Source organism: Phyllostomus hastatus, unplaced genomic scaffold (genome assembly GCF_019186645.2).
Source record: "Phyllostomus hastatus isolate PE091 unplaced genomic scaffold, TTU_PhHast_1.1 phas_contig_62, whole genome shotgun sequence".
In the NCBI taxonomy this organism is placed as follows: domain Eukaryota; kingdom Metazoa; phylum Chordata; class Mammalia; order Chiroptera; family Phyllostomidae; genus Phyllostomus; species Phyllostomus hastatus.
The window spans coordinates 7,478,384-7,487,035 of NW_025333921.1; positions in this window are offsets into that span (position 1 = coordinate 7,478,384).

The window sequence follows — 8,652 nt, forward strand, 5'->3', positions numbered from 1 at the left end:
TGGATCCACCCAAGTCTACAGAAGTTTGGGAAGTTAGTTATTCTGAGAAAGCACCTGGTTCATCCACTCTCAAATGTATATAGTCCCAAGGGGAAAAGGAAACACTCCTTTGTTCCTCGGCTTGCTACTGCAAAGACCTACACTGGCCTGTCCTCTTCATGATCCATGTATCTTTAGTAGCTGAGTGGCCCATGGCCTCCAGAAAAGTCTCTCTCTCACTCTCCATTCTGGTGAGGCATTTGCAAGTGCCTTCACGCACTTTCTGGCCAGCAGTCTCTGGCCAAGAAGCACAGGACCTTGAGGTCTTAGCAGCCACTTGGCTTATGGCTGCGTGAGCCTCACACACAACCTCCAGGTAGGAGCCTGGAGCCAGACAGCATCTGGGAACAAGCTAGGCTACTGGATGACTGCTGAGTGGCCAACTGCAGGCTGCAAAGAATGGCAGTTTAACATGGAGCAGGAACTCTGGACACTGCCTTTGTTCTGGTTTTGCTGAGATGGCTGGGCTTCATCTGGGTTTTGCAGGAGATGAGCCCTGAGACAGGGAGTCCCCAATTCTCCAAGATTTTGAACACCGGTATAAAAACCTCTTTTCCTTTTGCATTAGCACTTATCTCACAAGTCTGGTTTTGTGGTGGCAGGCAGATGAGCTCCCCTTTTTTGGTAACAAAGCCATTCACTGAGAAAATGCAAACAATTCTTCATTGTTTTGAGTGTGTCTTGTTGAGATGTCTTACCACTTACACAGCCACAAACTTAATTGTCAGATGTACAGAATTAATATTTGTTAAAAGACCATTTATATGAAATGTCCAGAAAAGGTAAAAATACTGAAACAGAAAATGAATCAGCAACTGCCAGTGGCTGAGAGTGGAAGCAGAGAAAAACTGCAAATAGTCATGCAGGAATTTCTCAAGACAATAAAAATGATCTAAAAATATATTTGTGGTAATTTACATAATTAGAATAATTTGTGGTAATGTAAACAGAATAATTTTGTACAATATTATATTTTGGTACTAACAATCATTGGGTCGTATATACTCACAATGGGCAAAATCTGTCATGCACAAACTCTACCTTAATAAAAATGTTAAAAATAAAGTATCATAATATTGAAGAAATTTAATTTTAATCATAACCTTTTTAGTGTTCTTATGAGTCCTGTAGAATGTGTTAACAGTCAATAACATCATTATTTTAACCACAAGGTAACAATTCAGCCCTGTCCTGGTGGCTCAGGAGGTTGGAGCATCATCCTGAACACCAAAAAACTATAGGTTCAATATTTGGGGATGGTGCATACAGGAGTTAACTCATCAATATTTTTTCCTCTCTCTCTTTCTCCCTTTTTCTATTTAAAAATCAATAAATATATCCTCAGGTAAGGATTAAAAAATAATGGTAATAATTTTTAGTTATTGTAACCATACTTCTAAATATCAACTGCTTTTTCAGGGTACAAAAAAACATTTTCTCCAACTATCCAAATAACTGTGTAAGTAACTCAAATGAAAAAGATTGTCAACTAAAATAAAATTACTTTTGAATATTCCTGCCTAGGTTTTCTACAGCCCTTGTTTTTATAAGGTTAGATCTCCTTGAATGTACGTAGTATATCCTTTCATTTTCCCTTGTATTCAGCTACATCAATAAGTTGATAAGATATTTAAATTACATCATATAAAATAATTTAAATACTAAGTGTCTTAAAATTTGTCTTTTATAATAATAATGGGAAGAGTAATTAACATTTAATCTAAATCAAAGGTAGTTATTACCATTAAAAATTTTAAAATATTAAATATTTACTTTAGAAATTCAGCTAAGATTTTAATGGTAATACAAGCAACCAATTAAATGGATAAGTACTTTATTACTGGGTTCACCAAAAAGTTTGTATTTTTCTATAAGATGACTCTAATAATGCTTAGTTGTCTTTAATTTCATTTAAAATAACTTTGTTGTATTGTATTGTGACAGCTGTCATATCAGTGTGCCCTTAAAAAAAACTTACAAAAATTGGTGAGTTTTTCTGTAGCAATTTTAATATTGAAGACAGAAGAAAATGCACATCACTTTCAGCATATTATGCTTTATTATTTCAAGAACAGTAAAAACACAACTGAAATGCAAAAAAGGGTTTGTGCAGTGTATGGAGAAGGTGCTGTGACCAATCGAATGTGTCAAAAGCATTTTGCAAAGCTTCATGCTGGAGATTTCTTGCTGGATGATGCTCCATGGTTGGGTAGGCCAGTGGAAGCTGACAGTGATCAATTTGAGACACTAATTGAGAACAATCAGTGTTATGCCATGCAAGAGATAGTTGAGCTACTTAAAATATCCAAACCAACAAAGTTATTGGTGAAAATGAAAAATGTGTCTTTTAGTTTACAGAATATTAAATGGAATTTTAGGCCAATTCAATTTTTTATTTGCATTAGTATCTGCAGTAATGCATTTTTCAGCTAAGGACTTAAATTCAATGCAATTATGTCCCTGAATAAATTCTTACTTAATCTACTGATGCTGGTGATAAAAGCCAATGTGGATATCATTCTCTTTTCCTGCCTCCTTGTATCACTATCACTAAGAAATGAATCTTTAAAATAATACTCTCTATTCAAGAAGAAGGATTATTGTGTTATTATGATAAAGTATTTTAAAAGATTTTATTTATTTATTTTAGAGAGATGGGGAAGGGAGGGAGAAAGGGAGGGAGTGAAACATCAATGTATGGTTGCCTATAGCACACCCCATACTGGGGATATGGCCTGCAACCCAGGCATGTGCCCTGACTGGTAATCAAACTGGGGATGCTTTCGTTCACAGGCCAGCACTCAATCCACCGAGCTACTGATAAAAATATTTTTTTGTGGATGATTTCACTTCTAGAAACAAGTAGAAGAAATTCCTTTTGTGGAGGGATTCTGACTATACAAAGAGACGTATTAGGTATGTGATTGAAATGAGATATCTTGATCATAATGAGAAAATAAAATATTGTGGCAGCCTGAATTTAAGTGACTGATTAAACAAGAACATAGACTAGCAGAGCCTCATTCTAAAAATTCTTTTTGCATAAATCATTGATTCTTGATAATTATATTAATTAGAAAATGAACACTCTATACTTGATATTGTATAGTTACAGACTAAAATTGATCTTGATGCAATGTGAGCTATCAAAGATGCTTCTTTCTTGCAGTTATTTCTATGTTATTGTCAGTGTCACAGTACCTTGATTTTGTTCACCTAGGTTGGTGTTATTATTTTTGTGCAATAAATAACCCTGTAGTAAATTTTTTTTTCCATCAGATTCAAAGGAGGGTGTTTTTTATTTACTTTCAATGACAAAATGACCTTTGGATTTATTTATTTATTTCTGTATTTAATTTTTCCCATATATTTCTAATATAACTTATCGTTTGCTGTATTATTTCACTCTAGTTTATTTTCTATATTCTTTTTTGCTTCTATTTTACTTTTTTTATTATTGTTCAAGTACAGTTGTCTCCATTTCCGCCCCCCACACCAGCCATCTCCACTCCCACCCTTGATATATTCTTTTTATTCTCTGAAATACATGTGAATCTCCTTATTTCATTTTATTTTATTGATTTTTAAAATATTTTGATTCATTAATGTATCTGGTACCAAATCTGTAATCATTTAGAGCAACAACAACAAAAATCACCAACTCTCTTTCCTCAGCTGCGAAGCAAACCACACTGTGTATGCAGCACCCAGTGCAGCCTCTTATTTCACCATTACAGTAGTTGTGGGGGAGGGATATTAGTTTTCTTCTGCTGCATAATAAGTTGCCACATACTTAATGGCTAAAAATAACACAATTGTATTTTCTCACATTTTCTGTAGGCCAGGAATTTGGGCACATTGGGGTTCAATTCTCGATCCAGGCTCTCACTGAGCTGAAATTAAAGAGTCAAAAGGAGCTGTGGTTCTTTCTCATCTGGGGCTCAGAGTTCTCTTACAACCTGATTAGCTGCTTGCAACTAAGGTCCCTGTTTTGCTGCCACCTGTGTACCAGGGATTGGTCTCTGTTCCTAGAGGCCACCCAGAGTTCCTTGCCATGAGATCCTATAAGAAATTCACAACATGGATATTTTTTTCTGTTTTGGGCCAATCTGAGCACATCTCTCTGATTTTCTTTTCTATAACCAGGCAAAAAAACACTTTGCTTTTAGAGGAGTCATCTGATTAGATCAGGCTTACTCAAGATAGTCTCTATTTTGTTATATATCTCAAAACATTCACAGTTTCTAGCAAGACTCAAAGGAGAGTTTTAAACAAGGATGAGCAGGGCCATTGGGATCATCTAAAATGATACCTAACACAGTGGGCAAGAGGAAGTGATACAGGCATAAAGTAGCTTGCTGTGCAATGAATAATAAAGTTCTTTGTCTTTGAGAAAGTAATCTTGTAGCTTATGTCTATATCCATGAAACCGTATCTCTATAGCTTGTTTATTTAAAAGTAGGGTGAAATCATAGATAATTCACTGTTCTTCACAATTGTCTTAACCAAAGTGATATGACACCAGCTGGAAAAATACAAAAGATCTTTGAGGCCTGAGTATTTGTTTCTGCTTTATGTTAGTAATAAGAGTAAAAATCAATTCTTTGGGACTGAATAAAGTGACATAAATGGTGATAATAGAATTCTATAAAGGCAGAGGTTAGATGGCAGCACTTAATCCTTAAAGCAGGACAGATGTAGTTATCATCAGCATAACTAAGTAGACCATCTGGCAGAATCCTCCCCCTGGTTTTCTGGTAAGTGAAATGAAAGTAGAAATTACAGTAGAAAGACACAAATGGACGCTTTTGAATGTGTCCTCCTACTTCAGCCAACAGAGTGCTCAGATGCATTGCTGAATTCCACTAGGGAGACGCAAACTGGCAACCCCATAGAAAACATTAATACAGTTTTTCAATTGTATCCTAATTTATACAATTTATCTGGATCCTGGAAAACTAGATCAAATATGGAAATTATGGCAAATGACCATACACCACCAGAAACAATGTAAAACCAGTCAGCTGCTGCACTGGGCAGATGCTACTGCCACATTGTAGACATGCTCTTTACTATGCCAACAAGTAGAGATCAAAATTAGTTATTTTTATGGGGGAGAGATAGCAGTATCTGTCTTATTTAGGATTACATTAGCCTTTCTTGTCTCTAAACATACAGTCTTTAGAGCATTTGGTAGTCTCAAACATTCCTGAGAACAGCATGCTGGTCCATGATATTTGAAGACATCATGTTATTATGCAACAAGACCTAATAAGCAGGAAGATGCATGCAGGCAAAGGGTGGGAGATCAGCCTCACATAGATGCAAAGACCTAACACATCAATAAAATTGTTATGACTCCAGTGATATTTGTCTTGATAGGATTTATGCTTTAAGTTAAAGGTTATGTTGCTATACTCCTGTGATGAGTTGAATATTTGTGTTCCCCCCAAATTCATATGTTGAGATCCTAATGCCTGATGTTATGGTATTATAGGGTAGAGCCCTTGGTAGGTAATTAGGTCATGAGAAGATCCTTCAAGAATGGAACTTTGAACTTTTTAAAGAGGTCTCAGAGAAAACCCTCATTCTGTTTGCCATGTGAGGGCACAGGAAGAAGATGGTCATCAATGACAAAGAAATTGGACCTCACTTGACAATGAATCTGCCAGAACCTTTGTCTTGGACTTCCTAGCTGCCACAACAGTGAGAAATAAAATTCTGTCCTTATAGACTATATAGTCTAGGTACTTTGTTACAATAACCTTAATAGAATAAGATAATTACCAAGTCAAAGCGGATACAGCTATCTAGCATATGTCAGAAATGGTACACTGAGGATGAGGCCCAAATGTGCACAATTTCTGTTTGTTACCTCTGTTGCACCAATGCCTCCTTCTCCAAATGCACTAGGGCCCAAAATTGGGGAAGTGCTGTCTTCCCTAGAACTAGCTGCCAGAGGAAAAAAGCACAGTTTGGTTAGGACATAGGTTGGTCCAATATGATGTATTAAATGGAAATTGAAGATAAACTGCTACAACACAAAAAACCAACTCAATACTGAAGAAGAGTATTGATGAAGGTAATTCTTCCAGTGACAGAAATGTGAGCAGAACACTAGGTGAGTCATTTTTATGAAAGTTGAAATGGCCCTAATTAATAATATCCATAGAATATTAGTGTGAGAAATGCCCTGACTGGTAGGTCAAGAGCCTCGAAAATTTATAAGACAATGCAAGACATTTTGGGAAGGCTTCTGGATAACACTTTACATAATAGCTGGTTTTCATTATTCATATTTATGTCCACTAGAGTTAATTATAACAGAAAATGTTCTCAAGCATGTAGACAAGTCTTTTTCCTGCAACTGCCAGTCATTCTTTCTCCTCAGCTACTTTACTGCTGGTGCCATGACTGAAGGACATGCCTGACATTATCATGAGAAATCCAAAATCATTGCTTCTGACCATGAGACTTATTTTGCAAAAGGCAATAAACAATCCATTCATAATCATGGAATCAAGCTTTCCTACTCTAGTCACCTTGGAGCAGAAGTTCTGATACAGCTATGGTGTGCAGTGCTAAATACTATACTAGGGTATGAGCCCAGGGAAACATTCCCCATGGGTTTGAGTAGCATCCTTGAGGATACAATAATTTGTTTGAAATTCCTGAATCTTTAAGCTTTACTAGATCAGAGGCCCAGGGTCATGGTATCTGCAGTGAGAATTGATGAAAAGTGTTTCCATCTGAGGCATAGGCAGATTTTACCTACTGCTACCTTGTAATCAGTTTGGGATTCATATGAAACAGCAGGCAAAGAGTACTTTATGTGCAAGAACCCCTGGCTCTAAAAATTGTCATAAGTAGCTAGGTTTCCAGCTATACCATACGTGCAGGGAAATGGAAGTATGAAGCCCATGGGGCCCCCTGAGGTGTCTCTCCATTCTTTCATGCCTGGTGATAGTGATTAATGGACAATTGTAACAATCACGGTTACAAAGAGTAAAGCAAGTAGTGGTTTTAACTTCTTCAGAATAAAGTATGTGATCAATCAACCCAGAATTTCTAAAATATTAGCCAAGGGTGAGGATGGGCTATAATTGGTACTGAAGAAGAAAGAACATTTAAACTTTGGAAAAAGTTACAGTAACATGAGGTATAGGGTACTCTCATAACATTCCTGAATTAGGTCTTTTGTAGCTAGTGCAGTCTGTGTTCTTAGACTATATATAAATTTCAGTTTCTTTCTGGTCTAAATAAGACTTTTTTTATTTGGTCATTTGAACTCAAGCTGAATATTAATTAATAAGAAACTCTGTCAAGTATATTGGTCCAGAAAAAGGTGTTTGCTTTTTTTTTCCAAAATGAAAGAGCAAAAAAAGGGAATACCAATATTTAAGGTTTGTGTAGAGTGTGAAGTTTCTAAAGAGAATAAAATTGCTAGACTGGGGCAGTAGGAAATTAATGATGGTGAAGGTTAAGATAAAATAACATTTCAAGAAGGAGGAAGTGGTCAAGTGATGCAGACTCCAGGCAGCGGGGTTTGTGTGTTGTGGCTGCAATGAACAAATTTACACGGACTACGGAAGTCCTATGGAGAACAGGAAGGATACAACTGCCCTCTAAGAGAGAGAGAGATGCCCCAGCCCTTTCCTGGACAAGCTTTTATTGCTTTTCTGGGTACATGACATAAAGGATGGTACTCATTTACTATGCACAGGTTTACTTTAGGTGATTACGTTTCATAGATACCAAAGGAGAGGATGTTGCTAATTACTACCCAAAAAAACGAATGTTTCCAAATGCAAGGGGGAAAGTGGATGAACTGTTATACTCCATCCTTGGGGGGTTTAGCACAAACTTCAGGAAGTTACTTTAAAGATATGCAGTAAACGTGTGTGCTGACTTGCTCCCACTGGTTTTCCAAATCAGGGGCTGGGCTACATTTGCCATAACCATTGAAGATCAGTTCCCTATAATCAAAACTGTCAGTTATTGTAAAAGATCAAGCGAGATAAAGTTAAAAAACTTTTAAATATATATATATATATTTTTGGCAGTTACTGGGTTATGACTATAAGGGTAGCTTTCTCTGATTTTAAAACTCAGTCATAGGTACTTTTTACATCTATTCTTGCTCTTTACTTCATTGACTATTTTTCATATTACCAATATTGATTTTTACATCACTATTTCCAAGTGGTTCATATTTTCAATCTTGTCATATCCTTTTTTAGGAAATGTTTATGCTTATTTAATACTTTTGATTTGATGTTCCATTAATCTATTTGGGAAAAAAATTAAAGGGATAAATGATATAAAGAAAAAGGCTGTGAGCATGTAAGAAGATGTGTTAATATCCATATAGTAATAATCTCAAATGAAAGGAAACAAAAGTAATCAAAAGGGATAACAACTATTTAAAGAAATAATGATTAAGAATTTCCCCACATTCAAGAAAGATGAGAAATATTCTTTTGTCTTCACATGGCAGAAAACCAAATATCTAAAACAGTTACAACCAGACAGAGTAGTAAAATTTCAAAATACAACACACATCAACTAAAGTATGTACAGTCTTTTCAACTGCACACAAAAAAGACAATATAC